The 24,789-nt window shown below is 37.6% G+C and overlaps 1 protein-coding gene and 1 long non-coding RNA gene across 2 annotated transcripts in view; both read left to right on the forward strand.

Moving 5' to 3' along the window:
• LOC120527830 (membrane-spanning 4-domains subfamily A member 15-like) overlaps positions 1–24,789 on the forward strand; it is a 147,782-nt gene that overhangs the window by 15,832 nt on the left and 107,161 nt on the right. The gene's annotated exons all lie outside the window — the stretch shown is intronic.
• LOC120527836 lies at positions 8,390–13,253 on the forward strand. The gene is made up of 3 exons (XR_005633410.1): positions 8,390–8,447; positions 12,405–12,515; positions 12,672–13,253. It is a non-coding gene; the product is annotated as an uncharacterized LOC120527836 (long non-coding RNA).

A 24,789-nucleotide genomic window follows, 5' to 3' on the forward strand; every position in this document is an offset into this window, starting at 1 on the left:
CCCAAGAGCGAGAAGTATGTGTTAAAGGAAACGTGAAAAGAAAAGGAAACATTTTGAAAATAAGCGTAATCTGATTGTCAATGTAATTGTTTTGTCACTGTTGTGAGTGATGAGTGTTGTTGTCATATATATATATATTTATACACACACACATAAACATATATATATATATATACATATCTATACATATACACATATATACATACATATATATCTACATATATACACACACATATACATACATACACACACATATATACACACAAATACATATATATCTATATATATATACATATATACACACACACATATATAAACATATATATACATATACATACATATCTACATATATACACACACAGCTATTTCATTGTATCAGTGCAATACGCTGTTTGTTAAAACGGTTGACTCCAGCTCTTACGTGCAATACCAAATCAAATCATTCAGTTGTCTTTGCTCATATGTCATTTTAGAGCTGGGCCTGGCATCTTTTGGCCACAGGTTCGTTTCTGTTTGCTGTGAGGTTCTGTGTTGTGGAGATTCTCAGGATGGATTGCAGGTGCTCATCAGTGAGGCGACTCCTGTGTGCTGTTTTGTTAGTCTTTATCACTGAAGAGCTTCTCACACAGATATGTGCTACCAAACATGCACAAGGTTCGAGCCGCATGTAGAGGCGGACTTTTTGTTCATCAAAGTCACCAAAGCCGTGCAAACTCAGTGCGCAGTCGCGCTCAGTTTATCAGCAAAGTGCGTATTTGGGAACACCGTAGTGACGACTTGGTTTAACAGTACTTGGCAACAGGGAAAGTGGGGCAAGGTGAACTGGTGCATTTGTGTCTCCCATAAAGCAGCTTCACTTGAAATCACTTTGTGATTGTGCACGAGGTTAAAACGTCAGCTGAAGTGTCAGATTCTTATTTAATTATGCTGTTTTCTGTATCTTCTGATTTGCATTCAGGTTACCCTGATGCAAGGCAGATGAAGCGCTGCATTATGGGATCTGTAGTTTATTGTGTTACCAGCGCTTCATATACCGGGCTTTAATAACAATAATACAGTATATAAAATGATCTCGCGGGCCGGATATAATTACATGCCGGGCGGATGTAGCTTATGACCCTTGAGTTTGACACATATGGACTAAATAGAACTTGAAAAGATATGTTTTTCAAATATGATGGCGCAATTCAGATAGAGTTGTACGCAAGACTACAGCCTACATGCCCCAATGAGTCATCCTCCCTCGCTCTTACTTTTTACCGTTCATCTAATGAATACACTGAGTATGGCTTTACCAAAACAATCATTGATGGCGAATAAAGTATCCATTATTAGAGTATGTAGGCGGATATATATATATACATATATATATATATATATATATATATATATACCCAGCGTATCACTTGGCCGAGTAGTGTGTTAAAAAGGTAGAAAAAGAAAGGGAACATTTTAAAAATAGCGTAACATGACTGTCAATATACAGTATTTGTTTTGTGAGTGTTACTGAGTGTTGCTGTCATCAAGGATTTGATTATCATTATCTCTTTCAATCAGGTTGCGTATTTGTAGGATGTGTTGTGTTCAAGTTACATTCCGTGTTTGTCAATCGTTGTAAAGATGACAGGTTTCATTCATCGATTCGTTTCTTACTGCATCAATAAGCAGCTCGTCTTCTTCTTTATCTGAGACCTGACACACTGCATGCGTTTTTTTTTTTTTTTTTTACACGTCTTCCTTTAGCGGGACACTGACTTTTTCCACCGTGTGCTTTGTTTCCAGTAGCTGGATTTATGAATATGCTTATCAGGCGTTTCATAATTTTTGCTGCCTTTTCAATTGTGTAATTAGGTTTTGTTCAGCTCTTTGGAACTGTTGCCTTTTATCTGTGCACTGCGTCCAGTTCACGTGAGCCTTCGGTGTACATGCATCGAAGGTTCCCAGCTGTGCTGGTGCCATCTCGTGCTATGTCCGTGGCTGTATTTAATGTTACCTTAGTCCTGGCACTTAAAACTTTCTCGCAGTTTAGCTGAATTTGTGTCAAACACCACCCTGACCATCTCATCTTCCTCTCCATAAGCACAGTCCTTCACCCGTGAATATTTACCCGTGGCAGTTTGCTATTGGATTACCGCTGACGGAAGGCCTTATATGGGTGGGCACTAAATTACAAGCCAGCGTAGCCTGTCTATGAACTTAATTTAAAGTGTAGGTTTACATCCTGCTTTGTTTCGAGTAGCAGAACTCATGAATATGGTTGTATATGTCACTGCTTTCGCTTCTTATTGTTTAGCTACCTTCTCAATTATATAATGCATGTTTTCTTAAGCGCTTTTTGAGCTCTTCCTGGTTTTCTATGTACTGCGTGATTACGTTGGGAGGCGTGATGATGTCACACGAAACTCCGCCCACGGCGTTGAAGCTCATCTCCATTACAGTAAATGGAGAAAAACTGCTTCAGTTATGACCATTCTACAGCGTAGAATTTCGATATAAAACCTGCCCAACTTTTGTAAGGAAGCTGTAAGGAATGAACCTGCCAAATTTCAGCCTTCCACCCACACGGGAAGTTGGAGAATTAGTGATGAGTCAGTGAGTGAGTCAGTGAGTGAGTGAGTGAGTGAGGGGCTTTGCCTTTTATTAGTATAGATACATTCAAACCCATGTCTTTGGATCTGTGAAACCTTAGCATTAACCACTGCACTACCTTGAAGTAATGCTTAGCTTGCTATCCACAGCTACTTCTTAGCTCACAGACAGCTTCTTATTCGCACAACATATAGAGAGTTGTACATGTACCACATTTTGACTGCATGTGAGTTTTGCCCAGTCCAGTGTGGGTAAATCAACCAATAGATTGTGGTATTCACATAACTAAGGAGTCTGTTCTCATTGGGCCACTGAAATTGTCATTTGTTTCATGACAAGTGACATACCTTTGTTAAAATGGAAATGAATTTTACCTCGCCAAACCTGAATATCCCAGTCACATACACTAGAAAGCCTGTACAGACAGAACTGCAATAGAAAAACACAGCAGAGAGTTGAATCATTTCTCACTACTTTTATTGTCAGAAGATATTTTTACTTGCACATGGGGTATCTAATGATGATCATTAAGAGTAGGATTTTTTTTTTTTGGTCATGTCCTTCCAGAGGCTTCTATCACATCTCTTTTAATAGTTGCATGTTTTAGAATCCTTATTGGAAAACTTGATTTAGCTTCTAAGTCCCAGATGGTTTCATTTTCATTAGTGCCTCTCCTGATGGCAACAAGAACTTTGAACATTTATAACAGTCATCATGCAGTCCTCCTGTATCTTATGTAAACTCACCTTTCAGCCACTACAGTTTCATACCTCAAGGCCAATGATCCTCTCAATCAGCAATTGTCAAATGTTATCCCTGTTCATGCAGAAGAGCCTAATGAAACTATTTTCCATTAACATGCAAAGGGTCAGGTCTGAAGAATTTGCAATTCATGGCATCCCAAAGGTTCACTCTGGAGACAGAGACAGGAGAGAATTTAGGCAGCACCAGAGCACTAATGTTAATTCCCCAGGACCCTAAAAAGGGTCACAAATGGATATATGAATAATTATAATAAACTGACAAAATATCAAAATTGTGAATTTCACATCTCTAGGGACATGGGCAGTTTTAAAGGTCTGGCCACAATGCTTGTATGTAGTTTGCATGTTTTCTCAAACATCATTAGAGACATTTAAGTTTAGTTTATCAGAATCTCTAAACTGACCAAATATGTAGAGAATTTGGGTGTGTGCATAAGTGTGCCCTGAAAGTGGGCTGGTGTCTCTACCAGAGATGGTGCCTTTCCTGTGCCCATTACAACTAAGACAAGTTCTGGTTCAATCTTGGTCACATAATGGACACAGGTGCTTAGGAAAAATTAGTGATGGATGGATAACTATGCATGCAAAATGCAGATGAGCTACAAATAATAACATTGGACAGGCATATGACAGAATAATATTGTTTTACTTGGTTGTGCTATCAGAAAGAAGTGAGCTGAAAATAACAGTAACATACCTGAAACTGATGTAGCAGCGTTAACCACTATGTTCCATACCTCAATCAATCATTCTAACTTTATTTTTGTGTATAAATGTTTTGAGTGTATACCATTAGTGTTTTAAAGATTTGTATTATGTCACAAAAACACACCTGGTCAGTGGTGCACTGCATTACCAATACATTTTCAATGTACTATCATATGGGACCAATTAGTGCCTTCGTATCCGTTGGCAGAAGGCAATTATCAATCTATCACAAAGCATACTCTTGCATACATTTACACTTAAATGGTGTTAACTTAGAGACACCAAGTCCTGCCACCTCACACTTCCAGAAAATAGATTAAACACCCAGGATGGGCACTGTTTGAGTAATAGTTGCATCTACTTACCATGTTTGTGTGGGTTTTTCTCTTGGTACTCCAGATTCCTCTCTCTATGCAAAGATAGCATGTGCTGGAATGTGTTCACCAAAACCTGTTGTAGGACTACTATGTTTTACACTATTGTACCATTTTCTTTTGTTTTTGATTAAAGGGTATATTGGTATAAGAGCTGAACAGACAAAAATGAGACAGGAATTTAATGCAGTGATGAGAGACCAGGTTTAATATGGTCTCTTTTTCAGCCATTTGTACATATCCTGCCTTCAGGATTTTCATTTATTCTGCACTTCATATTTCAGCAGTCTACAAGAAGTCAGTTCCATTTTCTTCAGGTGAGAGGAGCAAAACCCTGAATCAGCTTGCAAACTGAATGAGAGTAAATAACGTAATGTTTCTAAAATGAAAGAAACCAGCCTTAGTGAAACTGTCAGTGTCTGACATGTCTAATTGTACACAGTCTAATACACAGTGTATCTGTGTATTAATACCATCAGAATTATTTGGCTATTTGTGGCACATATAAAGGCAGTTAAAGCAAAATATAGATTTCTGAAGATCAACAAATAAAATATGAATTTTTCCAAACACAGTCATCATACGTTAACTGAATACTCTCTACCAGTTCAGGGTAGTTCCATAAAGGACAATCCAGTCATAAAGTCTGTTCAGAAACATGCTGTGACCTATATTTAAATTTCACAAATACAAGTGCTGGGGTATATTTTGCTTCGCTGATATTGTCACAGATCATTTATAACCCACTCTCTCATTCCTTTGGTTTTATGATTTAGCTGTACTTCATTCCTATAACCTTCTTTTACACAGTATCAGCATGAAATTGAAAGTAAGACAAAGATTTGTTTGACTTTAATTGTTCAGATGTTCTTGTAACCACTGCCTTTTCTACCATTAAATGACTGGTATAGCAAACATGGATCTCTTTCATTACTGGAAATTGGTTTTGTTTATCCTAGTTGTAAATTTATCCTTCATCCAGTCCAGAAACTGATATATTCTGACAGTAGGAGAAAGTATAAACTCCACATATGCAGTGACCCACAATGCTGAAGTTGTGAGCCAGCAGAATAAAATACTGTGCCAACATGATCCCTAATATTAAGTTAACAATGTATTAGAATCTTTGTTTCAATTCAATTTCCTTTATTGATATTTTCAAGTTTCTCTTTTGCTCTTTCTACAGTACATTATTTCTGGAAGTCTGTCTATTTGTGCTGCAGATAAGATGCAACCATGTCAAGTAAGTATAAAGATCTGTCTAGTTCTTTGTTCCTATCTGTTCATTTAAGTCTGAAAAGAAACTATGAGATTCTTCTTCTTTTGCTTTGTTTCACTATTAATAGTACAATACACAGAATGTATGTTAAGAGACACGATTCAGCTCTTTAGAGATTTTTACTTGTGTTTTCAGCCATAATTAAACCTTTGTTGCAGCTTTTGAAATAACAATTTGTTTTTAAATCTTCAAATATAGAAGCAGGAGACTTGTAGATTTCATTTAGCTTGTACACTTTGTTCACTAATTTTTCAGCATTTGTAAGATAAATCAACATGGCCCTTAGATAGTTTACACATGTAATGTACAATCCATCTGGCACATTTGGCCTTAGGATCTAATCAGCCACAATCATGTCATTGTGATTGTATCAGGTTTCATATTTCACACAAGCATTGTACTTCATGTCATTCATTTTCACATTATTTGGCTTTCGATTTAATATTGTGTCAAGATGGAAATTATGTAACTGGAGTGTTATCTCGTGATCAATGTGTTCTGAACAGTATGAAGATCAAAGTGGTTAAAAGACTAAGAAATGAAAATGTGGTTTAAAGGGAGATCCGAAAGATTAATAAAAAGATAGAGCATAAAGTCAAAATCAGGAAGTACAACCTCAAAACTTGAGACATGAATCATGGTCGAATCACAAAGCAAAAGTTGTGGCTATACAAAGAGCCTTTCCTATTAACTGAATGTGAAACAAAGACTTGTAGTTTAAGAGTTTGTATCTTGTAGATACCCCAGAGGGCATCCCACCTAGGATGGAGATGGTTCCCTTTCGTGGCTGGGATGCCATAATGGAAGGATGGATTAAGTGCAGGCAATACCCGGCCTGGATGCCATAAATCCTGTCCTGAGTGGGATGCCTGATGACTACGGAAATCAGTAAAAGATGACAGCAAGGTGCAGTTCAACACCACTGTAATAGATGGCAGTGTCCCTAAATAGAGTCCCTGGATGGCAACACACAATTCAAGAATGGCAACAACAGCCCAAAGTGGGTCGTGGCACACTGGTGTAGACTGAGACTGATATAAAACTTTAATGCAAAATACAAAAATAATGAATAAAAATTTGACAAAACAAAGTAGAGTACAGCCAATAATGCCAATATTAAAAAAAACAAGCCCTGTCTTTGTGGCCAGCCTCATAAAAGTAATCCGCAGTAGCTTTTCCAATATTTGTATCATTTTTGAATTTAACTAATAAACAAGGTATTACATTTTAAAACTCCTTCTTCTTCATCTTTTACCACTTCTATGTGGGGTCAATTTTGTTTGATCAGCATTCTCCATACAGCTCCATCCTACACCTCTCCCTCAGTCAGACCCTTAACCTTCAGATCTTTTTGCTTTATCACTCCATCTTTGCTTTGGCTTCCCTTGCTTTCTCCTCCCCTGTACTTCATTTCCCATCACTCTTTTGCTACATATTCATTGTCCAGGCTACCTAAAACCACTTTCCTTACTTTCTTTGATATCTTTGCCACTTTTGTTGAACCTCTGCCTTTGCCCTCTTTGCCTACTTTTTTGTTTATCTACAGTATATATTTCCCTATTTTCTCCTCTCCTTGATTAGTACTATGTCTTCATTGCCTCCATCTTAGCTTTTATCACAACTCACCTCTCTGTTCTACCACCATGTCTCTTTGTACCCAGGTGAGCTCCTTCATGTCATCCTCCCCAACACTGATTTCACTTACTCTTAATACAATTTAGTATTCTTCTCCCACCATTCTTCCACATTCTCAAATGACTGCACTTCATTTAAAAATATCTACCTAAACCTATTCTTTAGCCTTTCTTCTTTTAATCTCCACCACTTTATCCTTGCTGCCTCCTGCTCTGGTTATATTCTCCTTTGTTTCTAATAACTTACTTCATCACCAACAGTTGTTTTGTTTTATCAGCACTGGTTTTGCTTTCAATACATTACAGTTTAGTTTGTATAGACTGGTGCCAATATTGCTCAAGCCCACTGCACAGGTTGACCGGGGTGATGTAATCCCTTGGTACCTCATCCTAGGACAACCAGATAATTACTCTTTTTTCTTTCAAGTTAACATTAGCATGTGAAGATTTTTACAACACCTGTTATTAACTTTTCATTGAATTCCTTGGAGCCTCAGCAGCATGTTTTAAGCATGAAAATATTTTTATGAGTGTGCTGGTTATGACAGCTTAATTGTCACATGTTGTTCTGTTTCTGTATAAAAAGTCTTTTCTTCATAATAAGACTATCTACTATGTAGTACAGTACCTGGCTTTCTCCTTCATGTTTATATTTGCTTAAACAAGGTGACTTTGAACTGAGGGAAGAAATGCATATGAGCGATTTCTGATGTGATTTTCTTTTCTTGTTTTCAAAAAGCTTGTGCTACAATGGTTTGCAAAACCAAAGAAATCAATTTCCATTCCTCCTGTAATACATACATTTGGTCTATAAAACAATAACCCTCTCTGCTTTACTTTCCAAAATATTGGGCAGAAAAATAAAAAAACTTTATAAAAGGAATTGATAAAGTATTTATTAAATAGTATTTCACACAAGAACATATTGCTTAATTTAAATAAGTTAATTGGGTTGAATATCTTTTGTTTTAGATTAAAGGAGCCTTGGCTACGAATATCATAAGCACAATTTCCAGCTGCATTGGAATCATCATTATATTCAATAGATTTAGGAATTAATCCCAGCGCTGGTCAAACATGTTGCAATTATTCATTTCAGGTAATTTTCTTTATGTTTTGTTTTTTCTGGATCAATTCATAATAGAAACTGATAGAATCAAAACAAAATCAAAACTAGGATGGGTGGCAGATTTCAGAATAAAAATAATTAACATAAAATACTGTATATAAGGAGGTCTCTAAAATTTTCATTGAGACAGCATATTGTTAAATCCAATTGGATAGTAGAGAATGTCAAAAAAGTGCTCTCTACCCAAAGTACAGAGTACTAAAAGTGAATATTTAATATGTAACTTTGAGTGTCACTGAAGAAGGTTAATAAAATCAGAAGTGTTTTACAGTGAATCATTTCCCAAATAAAAGCATTTCAAGGTTCTTTAATAATAGAGCATAAAACTACTGACATATTTGCACAGTTTTAGCACAGATCAGGTATCTTTAAGGTGTTCCTTTTTCTATTTTAAGGTATATTTGATGTAAAGTTGAAGTTGATTGTTATGTGTTCATTTTACATTGAATATTTTATTTGCATAGCTGTCATAGACTTATAAAATCCACAATTAACAAAACGTAAAAGAAAAATGATTTCAGGGCACAATTAACATAACTTAATAAGCCATCTAAATTTTGTTCCTGATACAGAATCAGGTGGATGCTACATTTTTATACCCACCATTGTTCTACATGGATTATGATCATCTGTTGACACACACCTTTAAATATATTGTTTCTTATAATTGTATACTATTATTTACATTAAAAATTTACAAGTAGCTATTGTGATATTGTTCTTAACAATAAACATAACTAGGTTTGGATAAAGCCACAGTTCTTAAAGAATCAGGTCAAGTCTAGTAAAGGAACATTTATTTGTGGATTTGTGGCTCAGTGCAGTTGTATTTTTGCAGGTACAGGTTGGGTGCAGGTCTTTAAAAAAAAAGACACTCTATGACACATTGCATGCCATGAGATTAGAAATGCCAAAGCAACTGTCAGTTTTAAGATCATGACTATCTCATGATTGAGAGGCTTATTTATTGCAGTGATCCTTAGACATGATGTAGGTTTTTGGACTCTTATGCTCCTGGTAAGATTACATTCAGCAAATCTGCCCAGAAGGGGGTATAGAGTAAATTATAAAATATATTGTCAGTGCAATATAAATTTTCAAAGTTCAACCTTTGACCCAGCAAGAATAACATGAATTCTGAGCCATCCACAATGTAGATGAATTTGAGCAGTTAAGCCTTTGACAGTCCTGCTCACATGCTTTGTGAATTTGGAAAATGCATAACACTGTGTAGCCTGTGGTATCTTGTGGAAGATGTTGCATTGGATTCTAAGGCCATTGCTGTCTGCCATATAGACCTTTGAATCTGTGAAGGGCAAGTTTTATTTTTATAATTAACATTTGAAAGAATCTGTTTAAAAGTTGAGGAGAGTGCAACACTTGCTTCTGATATTCTTCCAGAGATATTGGTAGTGCAACAGTAACCTATTAACATGAATGGCCGTCTCCAGCTTTGGCCAGTGTGGTGACTCTTCCAAACCGCTAGTCAGTGGGTTTCAAGACAAGAGTCCATGAAAAGTCTTCTACAGGTCCACAAAAAGATGGAAAGATCTGTTATTTTATTATATTCTTTATTTTGTCAATTTTTTTTTTGTTTTATAGTGACATCACAAAGACACAATCATTATGACTGGCTTATTTAACTTTGTAGCACAAGGCCACAACAGTGCTCAAACAACGGCAAGTCCCAGTAGACTATTGATCTTCTTACATTGCTTTTTAGGTAGCTTACTTAACATTTCCATATTAGTTGGAATTTTAATGCGACTTATTCTGGTTTGCCATTTTATTAGCTCCTCTAGAGCTGGCAATAAGTGAAATGACAGTTCAAACAATGGGCAACTCATCCTTCAGCAATTTAAAGAAACAAAACATTTTCCTTCTTTTTGCATGTGAAGGTTAATTTTTAATCTTGCGCACAGCACAATATTGATACAAGCCAACTGATGTGGATTTAATAACAAATGCTGTTCAGTAAAATGTGCAGTTTTCATGCAAAAGAGGAAAAAACTGTTTGTGAGGCATTATATTTTATAATAGCTAACTATGTAATGGATTTAGTTTATTTTTGTGAGTAAAAATTAATATAACTAAGTCCTTTTTAAAAGTCACACTCCGATGCTGATAAGCATTGATGTCAAAAGCTTGTTTATGGCCTGATTTGTGGAGGTGGTGTACATTTATTAAATACACAAATATCAACAAATTTTATTTTTAAAAACACTTAAAAGTCAAGTAAAATAATCAACTTAATTTTTATAGCAGTATAACACATTCTGAAGATGATTACAGAAAGATCTGCAAAATAATACTCATGTATTAATTTCCAGTGATGTAAAGTCACGAATTACATTCACTTTTGATATGGTTCTTGAGTAGATTATATATCCATCCATCCATCCATCCATCCATTTTCTAACCGCTGAATCCGAATACAGGGTCACGGGGACTGCTGGAGCCAATCCCAGCCAACACAGGGCAATCCTGGGCAGGGTGCCAACCCACCGCAGGACACACACAAACACACCCACACACCAAGCACACACTAGGGCCAATTCAGAATCGCCAATCCACCTAACCTGCATGTCTTTGGATTGTGGGAGGAAACTGGAGCGCCGGAGGAAAACCGCGAACACGGGGAGAACATGCAAACTCCACGCAGGGAGGACCGGAAGCGAACCGGTCTCCTAACTGCGAGGCATAGATTATATATGAAATTGTATTTTTTAAATATTTTTAAAATCATGCATAAATACTTTTACTCTTTAATTATGTTTACTAATGATTCTGCTTTGTTACTTTTTTCAAGATGTATCATTACAAAAATACAATTGATTGTCTGTTTTCAAAGTTCACAGTTCAAAATAAAACTGAACAAAAAAAATTGTCGGGATGTAGGTCACAATCGTATAGTCCAAATTGTTTAAGTAAATAATGCCATTGCTGTGTAGTTCACCTCAGTTATATATGGTAGGTGGTTGTTGCTCATTGTATCAGAACCTATTGCATTATCCAGGAGCTCAGACTTATGAAGAGACATGGAAGTATGTTGATTTTTTTTAAACTAGTAGGGTATTTAATATAATACAGCATAAATGCTAAAAATCATAGTTGATTGCACAGTACGATACCACAGTAAAATACTGGTAGCCACATTTTATTATCAAACAAGATTCCATTTTCCAAAAGGATAAGCCACAATAACAGACAGCATTATATAGAAAAAAAGATGTTTCCCTTCAGTTTTACAATACATAAGTCACCTGTACACAACACATACATCATTTCCTAAATCTTTACACATTTTCTTAATGTATGCGTACATTGGGAAGTTCAGCCTATTCAGCAGACATTTTCTGTATATGAATATGGACACTCATCTACTGAGCAATGCATTTGTTTCCCAGACCAGAGCAAAATAGTCCCAAAGAGAACAGTAATAGTGAAGGCAACTCCCAAGGACATGGAGAGCTGTTGGCAATAGCTGCATTCCACATCCCTTTCAAGCAATTTTATGTGTTGATAACACAGTGCTGTATATCTAGGCACAAATTTCAAGTAAGAACTGAAAAAAAATGTACAGAACTTGTACACTCTAACTACTTCAGATCAATAATAATCATTAACCATTTTGTTTAAAACACTTCCTGATCCAAATGGGTACAGATTTTTTTTTTTCATTTTCAGTACTTGCATGCATTTGAGAAAGTGTGGCACAACCTCCAGATTTTGAATTTCTGAAATTTGCTTCTATAAGCTGTGCTGTGTATATTCTGATTGTACTTGCCTAGTATTTTTCATTTCATTTTGATTTTCTAATATAACTAAATAGTATTATTATTATTACTATTATTACTTTTACTGAATAATACTTTTACTTGAGCAGAATTCTTCAATGGTCTTTCCATCTCTGTCAATTTCAATAAGGTTGCACAAGGAATTAAGGGTATCCTGTTGATTTTCACTATTCTCGAGTTCTGGGTGAGCTTGTTCACATCAATCTATGGCTGCAAAGCAACCTGTGGAAACCCAGACCAGGTAATAATTCTACATAATATTCTTTTACATTCAGTTTTATGTTAAGTATGTGAAAGTATTTGTCACCCTGCACTAAACACCTTATCAATTTCCAGTCCAAAGTGATGAGCTTTCTTGTTTATATTTTATTTTTATTTTCTTTTTATTTTCTTGCAGCCTGTAATTATCATCCAGCAGAATGTTGACCCATCAGGAATTCCTGTACAGATCCCACAATATAATATTCCACAGCAAACTACACCTATCACACAGCCATATGATTGGCCTTCAAATATGTATTCTTTCCTTCGTCCATAGGCTAAATAAAAGTGCGGTTGAGCTCTACAGCACATGACATTGACGAAAGTGACTGTGGAAAGGGGTTTGCCATCAAAATGAAAGCCTCAGATATTTATTTTTATTAATCAAAATTTAACTCCAATATCTTTTAATTTATGTTGCTTTGCTTAAGTACTGATTTACTTTATTTAGATTGACACCAAGAATCCTGAAGAATCTCCAAGGAAGTGAACCTTTGTGTTTTCTGTTAAGAGATATATAAAGTGCAGTGAACATGTACATTTATTTTTTTTACTGATATGGCGATTTCCTAGATACCTAGGAGAATGACATTCACTATGCTGATATAATTTGAGGTTTTAGCAAATCTTGCAGTATCAGAAGGGTGTATACTTTTGCCTGGAATTGATTTCATTAAACGTTTTCTCAGTTTCCTGTATTTGATTAATCTGAGGTAGAGTTATTATAAATATAAATCATGATAGCCTCACTACCCATATCAACTGAAAAAAAATTTTAATTCATCTTCCTCAACAACCAGATTACTTGAAGAACCAAGGATTTTCATTTTATTTTTTCTTGTAACCTCAAGGTCCAATTACTTATATATTACTATATATAGTATATAGGTGTGGGTGGAGCCATCTGCAGCACTGGATGTATTCTCATTTGTTAATCACATCTGGCCCTATGAGACTTCAAAACTCCCGTCACAAAGTTTGGGCTCTGGAGAAAAAAACATATTTTACTATTAATTTCTTAGTTTGAATTTAGGGTTGCGTTAAATACTTAGATTGACATGGCTTTTATAAATAGGTAGATTACTTCCTATGCAGAAGAGTCAATATGAAGGCGATTTAAGACTGCAAAATGATGACGGGGGAGAGGATAGTTAGGCAGCATAGGACAGTGATCTGTAGGATGACGTTGGACAGCGGTTCTCAAACTGTGGTGTGCCCCTCTAGAGGGGTGCTGAAGCTGTACAAAGGCGTCAAATAAATTAACAAGACATCAAAATTAATTTGTTACATTTTTATATCAAATTAAAATTTGCAAGCGTATAATCACAACGAATGCATTATAACTAAAATTAAAATAAAACATTTCTAAGGCATAGATCTAATGACTAATATGTGACTGCTTTAAATTACACAGCCTGTCCAGGTTTGGTTTGATATTCGAGATAGACACTCTGAGCACCCTTTTCTATTGGAAGTTTGTTTGTATGGACGTGCAGCGCAACTGCTGCTGCTTTTATTGTCGCGAATTTTCAATCCAGAAAGTTCTAGACATATGGTATCTGTCGCGAACATTCAGGTAACAGTAGATCACGTAAAAATGCGGCTCAACTATTGCCAAATTGAGTTAAATAATTTACTGCATATTGGGATTTTCTCATGATACAACTAACAGTGGTATAATATTTGGCGGATGAAAACACGCTCATCTTAGCAGATTAACTTCATCGGTGCCCTCGTTTCGAGATGTTTAAAATACAACATATTTAATTGTTTCTTTATATAAAAATAATTAAATAAGAATAAATAATTTAGTCTTTGTTTTGGGATTAAAATTACTACCAAAACCACACAAGCATTTTAACAGTTATTAAAGAACTTTAAAACAAAAAATTGCAAATATTTCATCGAAGTTAGCCAAACACATGCAAATCTAATAGAAGCAAAAATGATAGGATACCGCGACCCTGCACAAGTATCATACCGCTGTTAGTTGCATCATGGGTTATTCTCATCTATTTTATATTATGCAGGGGGCGTATAATTATTCCAGGTAGAAAAGAGGGGTTTTCGGAATACAAAAGTTTGAGAACTGCTGGCGTTGGAGATTAAGAACAGGTAGAGAGTGAGGGCAGAGCCAATGATCAAATAGTGAAAGCTGAAAAAGGAAGACTGCAAGGTTGAGTTTAGGGAGTAGGTAAGACAGTCACTGGGTGGCAATGAAAAGTTACCAGGCAGATGGGCAACAACAGAAGAAGTAGTAAGAGTAACAGCAAGATGGGTGCTTGCCATGACAACTAGAGACAGGAAAAGGAAACCTGGTGGTGGAATGGGGAAGTACAGGAGAGTATACAGAGGAAGAGGATGGTGAAGAAGAAGAGGGATAGTCAGAGAAATGCTGAAAGTAGACAAGAGTACAAGGAGATAAAGCACAAGGTGAAGACGGAAGTGACGAAGGCTAAACAAAAGCCATATGATGAGTTGTATGAGAGATTAGACACTAAGGAGGGAAAAAAGGACCTGTACCTGACTGGCTAGACAGAGAGATCAAGCTGGGGAAAGATGTGCAACAGGTTAGGGTCATAAAGGATAAAGATGGAAACATACTCACAGCGAGGAGGGTGTGTTGAGAAGATGGAAAGAGTACTTTGAAAGGCTGATGAAGAGAATGAGAGAATCAGGAAGTGCAACATATTAGCAAGGAGGAAGTAATAACAACTATGAAGAGGATGAAGAATGGAAATGCCATTGGACCAGATGACATACCTGTGGAAGCATGGAGGTGTTTAAAAGAGATGGCAGTGGAGTTTTTAACCAGATTGTTTAATGGTATCTTGGAAAGTGAAAGGATGCCTGAGGAGTGGAGAAGTAGTATAATGGTAACTATTTTTAAGAAAAAGGGGGCTGTGTAGAGCTGTACTAACTACAGGGGGATAAAATTGATGAGCCACAGCATGAAGTTATGGGAAAGAGTAGAGGAAGCTAGGTTAAGAAGTGGGATGATGGTTAGTGAGCAGCAATATGGTTTCATGCCAGGTATGTGCACAACAGATGCAATGTTTGCTCTGAGGGTGTTGATGGAGAAGTACAGATAACGCCAAAAGGAGTTACATTGCGTCTTTGTGAACCTGGAGAAAGCATTTGACAGGGTGCCTCAAGAGGAGCTGTGGTATTTATGAAGAAGTCGGGAGTGGTTTGTAAGAGCTGTACAGGATATGTATGAGGGAAGTATGACTGTGGTGAGGTTTGCGGTAGGAGTGACGGATTCATTTGGAGGTGGAGGTGGGATTACATAAGGGATCGGCTCTGAGCCCTTTTTTATTTGTAATGGTGATGGATAGGTTGACAGATGAGATTAGACAGGAGTCTCCTTGGACTATGATGTTTGCTGATGACATTCTGATCTTTAGCGAAAGTAAGGAGTAGGCTGAGGAGACCCAGGAGAGATGGAAATATGCTTTTGAGAGGAGAGGAATGAAGGTCAGTAGGAACAAGACAGAATACATTCGTGTGAATGAGAGGAAGGTCAGTGGAATGGTGAGGATGCAAGGAGTAGAGTTGGCGAAGGTGGATGAGTTTAAATACTTGGGATCAACAGTACAGAGTAGCGGGGAGTGTGGAAGAGAGGTGAAAAACAGAGTGCATGCAAGGTGGAATGGGTGAAAAAGCATGTCAGGACTAATTTGTGATAGATGGTTATCAGCAAGAGTGAAAGGGAAGATCTGCAGGATGGTAGTGAGACCAGCTATGTTATATGGGTTGGAGACTGTGGACTGACCAGAAAGCAGGAGACAGTGTGTGACGAGGATGGACAGGATTAGAAATGAGTATATTAGAGGATCAGATCAGGTTGGATGGTTGGGAGACAAAGTCAGAGAGGCAAGATTATGTTAGATTAGTTATGTGCAGAGGACAGATGCTGGGTATATTGGGAAAAAGATGTTAAAGACAGAGGTGGCAGGCAAGAAGAAAAGAGGAAGGCCTAAGGAAAGGTTTATGGATGTGGTGAGAGAGGACATGCAGGTGATGGATGTGACAGAGCAAGATGCAGAAGACAGGAAGATATGGAAAAAGATGATCCGCTATGGAAACCACTGACAGGAGCAGCCGAAGAAGAAGATATAAACAAAAAGCAACATATAAATAAAAATCTGAAAATAATTTAGATATTCATGTTGATATATCTTTGGGCATTATGAAGAGGAAAATTAAAATATATTTTAAAGTCTGTAAAATATAAATCAAACAATGTCCTGTCTTAGATATGCCATTCACATTTAGTATATTGTGTGTAGTTCTTCTCACTGTCCATAACATGACACAACTGCAACTTCACAGAACAGCAACCAGGCACATCCATGGAATACAAGTAATGTCCTACTATGGTAGATTTACAGAACACATCATTCTTGAGCAGAAGCAATTTTGGGAAGTGATCATTTAGCTCTCATATTCAATAACAACATGAATCAACAGTATATAAAGCATGCATCACGTGCAGTACAGGTAGCGAACAGAGGGCAGTGAACATTCTGCCTGCCAAGGCTTGCTCAGCTATTAAATAAGCAAATGCTTGAGTATACCACAGCGGACTGTTTATAATATACAGACATAACAGATATTACAAGACACTAAAATATAGCTTTTTTTTTTTTTTAAATTGAAGCACTCTGATCTTTCAGGTAGGAAACAATTTCACAAAATGATATATCCGACATAATTGGACCATCGGCTGACTTTGTTAACTAGCAAGTTTAAGGTTAACAGTTCAAAATCCTGGATGTAAATAACCAGCTAATGAGAAAAGGGAATAAAAAATGCAAAATCAATCAATTTAAGAACTCATGAAGCTTTCAAAGCTACACAATGAGATCATTTTGCAAGTGACAACTTTTTAGCAAGCCATGGTTTTTCTCTCACAATTAAAGCAAGTTCAGGATTAATAAAGAGTTTTTTACTCAAAGCATTTCTGCAACAAAGTTCATTGCAGTTCTCTTGTAACATACTGGAATACCAGGAAGAGATGAATTACATCATCTTCACAAGAGGAACATGGCATAACATGTAGTGATGTGTTGGAAAGAAAGATGTTTGCCATTACATTTCAGATGATTCAGGAAGACTGGTGTAGTCTCTGGTCTTTGTATTATTAAGGGAGAGAGGATTTCATTTAACAGTAGAAAAAATGGCTGCGGAACTTTTACATTGACCCTTTATAAGCTTTAGTTAGGGATGCTTTATTTCATTAAACAGGCAAGTGTTTAATGAAATTAGTATTGTTCTTATATCTTTAGTGTGTTTTTTTATTATTTATAATTTTTTATCATAATTATCATTGCTATTATTATTAATGATTTCTCTAAGTTGGCTTAGCTAGCTAGCTAGCTAGCTAGCTAGCTAGCTAGATAGATAGATAGATAGATAGATAGATAGATAGATAGATAGATCGCCCACATTAGAGCTAAAATCACCAAATTCTTTTCCTGTCGTGTAGCATGGTGCGACAAAAAGGGGTCAAGACACGTGACATTGAAGAGAGTTAACTTACGTGCAGCTGAGGATACACCCATCACCAATGCTCTTACAAACACTGCATGAACTTTAGGAAATGCTTCCTTATAGATCTTTATATGGTGGCACACAATTGAGAGGCTTACATAATTGTCAGAGAAGAATTTCTTTAGCAGCACAGCTTTTGCTAATGGAATTTCGTGTTGCAGACTATTGTTTAAAGAACAGAAGCTGATCCCAGGATGCGTCATTGTCATCTTTACTCAATATCGTTATATTTGATTTTACACTCAATATATTATTTACTCTATTGTTTGAGTCGTGTCTCTGTCTGTTAGTGTGTGCAGGTTGTGCCAAAGCTGGGTGTGTTCCTGGAATCCCCTCCCCAAAAAAACTAAATAAATCACTGTCCTATCAACGGTATGAATCTGAGCTGCACTGGACTGCTACACACTGATGACCTCCCCAGCATGACACACATATATAGACTGGGCTTTCAACATGGAATTTACAGGCTTCGATACACTAAGAATTTTTAAGGAATTTTCCAACACTTTTTAACAAAATGATGCTTCCTAAACTGCACTAGGAGCTCTGCTGCTGATGCAAATATCCATCGTAGCTCCACTGTCTTCAGAAACCACAAGCAAAATGTGCAGGGTAGCCTCCTGATTCTCACCAAGGTTTAGTGTTACATCATAGTGACTTGTCTTCCAGATTTTCAGTAACCTTTTAAGTGAGGGGCTATTATAATTCTGGACTAAATAAGAATGAAGTGACCCAGAGAGACCAAAGAAGTTTTTTGCACATGGCTTCCCCTGAACTGTATGAATCACTGCTAAGTACAGTTGATGGTTTTAGCAGTGCACATATGGAATGTGCCTACCAAGCTTCTGTTGCAACAATGCCTGCACCCCACCCTTGTCCCCACTCATGATTGATGCCCCATCATAACATTGGCTGATTATATTATCAGGACTGTAACCCTCAGTCGACATATGCTCGATTATTTAGATATATATTAAGCATATAGCTGTGTCAAGTCCAGCAAACCAATCAAAAACCATGTCAAGTCCCATCATATTTGAAACAGAATCCAGGAATGTCTGCCTTTTCATATTTCTTTTTCATCTTTTTCACTTCATGCAAAACTAAAATGGCAAGAGTGTCAATAATCTCATTTTGTATGTTTTGTTATGTATATTTTATGTTTTGAGGAATATTTTTTGCTATTTCATCAAGTTTGGAATCCTTGGACAGTGTATATTCAAATAAATTAATGAAAAGACCCGTCGATATGTCTACATCATTACTTGTGCCAGACTGGATGGATTCAGTGCGTCCACGAAAAGAAAATCAGAGAATCTGCACTACTTCCCCTGTGCTTTTAATGTAGTATCGATTTTGCTCGACCTTTGTTTCTCCCAATAAGCATGATATAATTTCACCAGTCACAATTAAACATAATGAGGTGCAACTTGTGAGTCATTTTTATCTCTCTGGATATAAAATCCCCTTTGTAAAGGTCGTAGTCTTTGTTGGACAAAAAAAAAAAAAAAAAGACAAAGGAGCTATTGTAAAGGTAGCTTTTAAACACAGGAGAAGGCTGACTTGCGGTTCACTGCCGTTGCTAGGGTGTGTCGGTTAAAACACAGGAACCAATTCAACTATTGCAGGAATATTGCTTTAATATTGAAATGGCAGAAATGCACATGAGGTAGAACTGTACAGGTAGGTTTAGGTAGGTGAGTGTGTGGTGCTAACAAGGCAAACAACAAAATAAAACATTTAGTACATTTATAAATGTTGTTTCATTATGCAATACAGAAAACGTACAATAGATGGCACTATAGCTACCCACTATCATTAATTTGCAATTACAAACTCAATGTGCAACGTAACAGGTTTATATGCATATTAATACACAACAGCTGTTGAAAATTTTATGCAACATCCCAGTAATTTACAGGCTGGGCCTATATTAAACCGAGTATTAACATCCTCTGTTTAACTGATTGGTGTTGAAGATATTTACGGTAATCATAAATACTAAGTTATGTAAAATATTAACATATTAATGTGATCATTAATTCAGAGCAGTTTCCTCTCTAACGTTTAACACTTTACTTCTAAACATGTACATAAGAACTTACATTTGCTCAGCAAACAAACAAACTTAAACTTTCTTTAGCGTCTCCAGTAGTTCTGGCTTTCACGTGGTACATATGTCAAACTCACATGGTCACTGCACACTCTGCTGGCTTTTACATGACTGTGCCTCATTGTCTTAAGGACATACAAGCCTATGTCAAATTTGACTTTTTATATCATTCTGAAGGTCTGTCACTGGAAGGTTCATCATTAGTTATTTTTGGAAATTCTAAAAGTTGGAACACAGGTCGAGTGTACACTCTTCCATTAATCCTATACTTCAGCTGTTTGAACTTGTCCAGGTTTAACACGCAACACTCTACCTACAGAACATGAAGCTCTACTACTTTTCCATCTGCTAGATTGGCTGGCTCTTTCTGCCACTTCTGATGTGTCTGAAGATTGGTAGGTAATACTTAAGAAAGGATGACCAGAAATGATCCACCAGCAGCTGGATGTGTCTCCATCTCTTTCAAGTTAAGAAATCTGATTCAGGACAGACGACCTGAGGAAGGGATGAATCAGGCTGCCCCATAAGCAGAAATCTGGGGGTCACTGTGTCCAGATCGGCTAAGTTTGAAGAAACATACCCTAAAGGTTTTGCATTTAAGATTCCTTCTACTTCCACTAAAACTGTTCTCAACACCTCTTCAGTAACTGTCTAGGACTCCAGGGTTATGTTAAATGCAGTCTTTATCGAACAAATCTCCCTCTCCCAAGCACCACCAAAATGTGTTGCACGTGGTGGATTGAATTGGAACCTAATTTTTGTTTGGCCAGAAGCAACTTAAGATCACTTGTTAAATTTGCAAAGGTCTCACACAACTCTTGATCACCTCCACAAAAATTTGTGCCTTGATCACAAAGCAGTTCATACGGTTTTCCCCTGCATGGAATAAAGAGTTGAAGGGCCATTAAGAAAGAGTCTGCTGTTAAATATGTCCAAATAGACACACTGGGTTGTTATACACTTGAATACCACTCTCCATCTCTTTTCATTACAGTTGTCATCTTTCACAATAATGGGGCCAAATCAACCTACTACAGTGCTATAAAATGCTGGCTTAAACAGGTGGAGTCGGGCTGGGGCAGATCGGCCATCTTAGGAACTTGAGGTTTAGCTCACCATATTTGACAGTCTCTGCAAACATGCTAATGTTTCCTAATTACCTCCTCCTCTCAGGATCAAGTATTTACGCCTAATTTCGGCTAATAAATTTTCTGGTCCAGGGTGATTAATTGAATCTGCAATTTTATCACAGGGTGAGAAGGATCCATTTCAGTTGGATGCATTGCATCACATTCCAACTGTTCACCTTGCTGCAGCCTACCACCAACTCCGATAATTCCACTGAAATGGTCCAATCCTGTAGAGAGTGATACCAGTCTGCTACTAGAAGAAACAGGTTTGCCTTCTTGTAGTTAAAAGAATTCGTCAGGAAAGTGACCTATTTGAGCTGTTTCTACAAGTAGAAATTCAGCTTTTAGGTAATCAGAGGCACAAGATTGATGATCTTGCCCACCTTATTCAACTAATCTCACAGTGGCTTCTCACGAAGGTCTGAAACTGACTAGTATGTGGAACAGCTTGTACCAAAAGTAGAAGTACTGCACAGGGTCTAGGGGGCTTTAATTCAGCTATATCTTCAGTAATATTGATGCCATTTATTTCAGGCAAGTCTCTTTGGTGCTGTAAGAGAACGGGTGGTCCAAATCACCAGTGACTTGGTTTTGCTAACTCTGCTATTGTCTCTAGTAATGTCAGCTCTGCGGGTTATTAGCGAGTCTATGTAGCGCCAGGTATCAGGTTCTGTTAGCTATTGAATCCAAAAATACCTTAAATCAGCATGAACTAGACTGAAGCCAATTAAGTACAGGTACTGAGTTTGTCCACAAAGTGACACTGCTGCTTAGCATAAATATTTATGTTTTGAGTAGCCTGGAAACTTGACCCCCATCAAAGCGTCACAAAGTTCTAACCTTGGGATTGAAAGCTGATGCTTTGGGGCTACTCTGGATCTAGCCATTACAAAGGAATCCTGCCGGTTACCTTTACAGTCTTCCATTCAGATATAGGCCACTGAGCCATAGGCTCATTCTGAGGCATCACAGCATATGTGCAGCTTCTGTCTGGATTCTGGGACATCCATATCAGTTGCTTGGTAGCACATGGGAAATGTAACATTTGATCGGTGAATAACCCCTGCCTTCCATGAGCACCAGGCCTGAAGTAGGTCTTCAGGGAAGATGGGGTCATCTCAATGTCGCTTCATTTGCCGTAGCTGCTGAACTAACACCTTTGCTTGAGTAGTGGAATGGAATGGAACCCAAGTGGGTCATACTGGCTTGCTAAAACTATAAATATTCTGTAGTGTGGGCCTGTCATACTTAATTACCTGTAGCCTAGAGTGTCAGAAAAACAATACCAGCATAAACCAAATATAGGCTTTGGAGGATGTATTCAATCCTTAGCCAGACACAGTTCACTTTTTTCAGACCGTGCTTTGTTCTTAGGTGGTCTATTACAACAAGAGTGTTACTGGCCCACTGACGTAGCCGGAAACCTCTGGAGGCAAGAAGATCTATTAATTTATCCACAATGTCCTTAGCTTCTGCATATGTGGAGAAACTCTGTAAAAAATTGTCAACATAGAAATGCCTCTTAGCTGCTAGGCTCAGTATGATTACGAGCGTGAGTCTGCTGGGCAAATATAGCGCTGCACGGCTACAAGTTGTGCCAAATAGCAAAACTTGCCACTCATAGAGGTCAGAATTAATCTTTTGTCTAATATCATGTCAAATGAATCAAAGGAGGGCCTTATCCTTTGCTAACAGGAATACCTGGTGGAACATAGTGTCTCCACTGAGAGCAACAGTATGTTCTCTAAACCAGATTAGCACTCCTAGTTGTGATGGGCCTAAAGTGAGTGCAGGCAACAAGTACCCTTTAGGGTTGACCCTCTGAACAGAAATGAGCAGTTGAAAAGTAGCCTATTCTTACCATATGATGAGGGATGAACCATGATTCTTGACAATTCACTGCTTCCTTTGGTATTTTAGTGATATAGCCTGCTTGCTCCAGTTTCTCTTCTTCCAGAGTAGATCACTACAAGTTGCAGATTCTTAACTAGTATTTTCTCTGTATATCTGAGACTTGGTATCACTGCTTTTAATGAAGAGATCACGCAAGGCATGTCACTTCTTTGTAACAAGGGGGTTGTGTATCGTTGAATTCCATCCACTTCTATCTGAGTAGTTTGACTTTGAAGAAGAGTATGACTTCATTATCCTACTTGGATTGAGTGATTGACTCAACATTTCTATAAGGGAAAGAGTCTAACATGTCCTCATGAGAAGGGGGCCAACCAACAGGTGCTGCCTGACCCGGGGCAGAGGAAGGCCCTTCAGTTCCCGGACATGTCGCTTGGGATGGATGGAACATGTCTGAACATGTCCTCGGGAGATAGGGCCAGGAAGTGGGGGCCACTCCACAAAACAGGTGTTGACATACAGGTGGCCAAGCAGGTGGATGGGGGGTGGGACCGACATCTATCAAGCGGCTCTTGACAGAAGGAGAACCAATTTGTCTGGGTAGGGAGGGTTGTCCTTCAATAATCCACTGCCAGGGGCAGGGTGCTTCCTTAAAATAACAATCAGGTGGAGGGCGGAGTCAACATTAAAATCCACCAATCTGAGAAAGGGGGTGGGGTTTAAGGTCATCAATTAAGTTTGATTGACAGTTTGACAGAAAGTCCCTGGGTTATACTACTCCTGATGTTTAATGGGATATGTTCATCTAGAATATTTATGTATGGATGGATGGATGGATGGATGGAGGGCGGCATGGTGGTGCAGTGGTAGCGCTGCTGCCTCACAGTTAGAAGACCAGGGTTAAGCCTCCCAGGTCCTCCCGTATGGAGCTTGCATGCTCTCCTCATGTCTGCAAGGGTTTGTTTCCTGCCTTGCGCCCTGTGTTGGCTGAAATTGGCTCCAGTAGACCCCATGACCCTGTAGTTAGGATATAGTGGATTGGATGGATGTATATTTTATTGTGTATACATCCCACTACCGTATGTAGGGGAGGACTGTTCGAAAACATCTGTATTCTCCTAGACCGTCCATTATTTTTCTACCCTGACACACACATATACACACACATACTCATGCAGAATTTTAAAAACACCAACAAAGTTGTATGAAAGTTTTTTCTATACTTTTCACACATTACTGACATTAGTGCTAATAGAGTAAAATATTAGTATTATTTCATCAGGTTGCCTGGAAGCACTGAACACCCTTGATCCTTGCACTGTTCCAGTTTAAACAACCTGGGCTACAAAAAACTTTGGAACTCTAGGGAGTTCGCTGTCAACCAGGTGGCTCCCCATGTAATGACACTGCATATTTATAGCCCCATGGGACTGGGCGTTATTTATTCTGCTGGCAGCTAAAAAATAATAATTATACAATGTTGTGATAGTGTTAAATATGCCTAATATACATAGTATTAAATATGTAATTCAATAAATGCCAAGGTTGTAAACTGCATGGAGGCCTGTTCAGTAATTGGGCAGAAATCTGGCATTGGATAATTT

Source organism: Polypterus senegalus, chromosome 1 (assembly GCF_016835505.1).
Source record: "Polypterus senegalus isolate Bchr_013 chromosome 1, ASM1683550v1, whole genome shotgun sequence".
NCBI lineage: Eukaryota > Metazoa > Chordata > Cladistia > Polypteriformes > Polypteridae > Polypterus > Polypterus senegalus.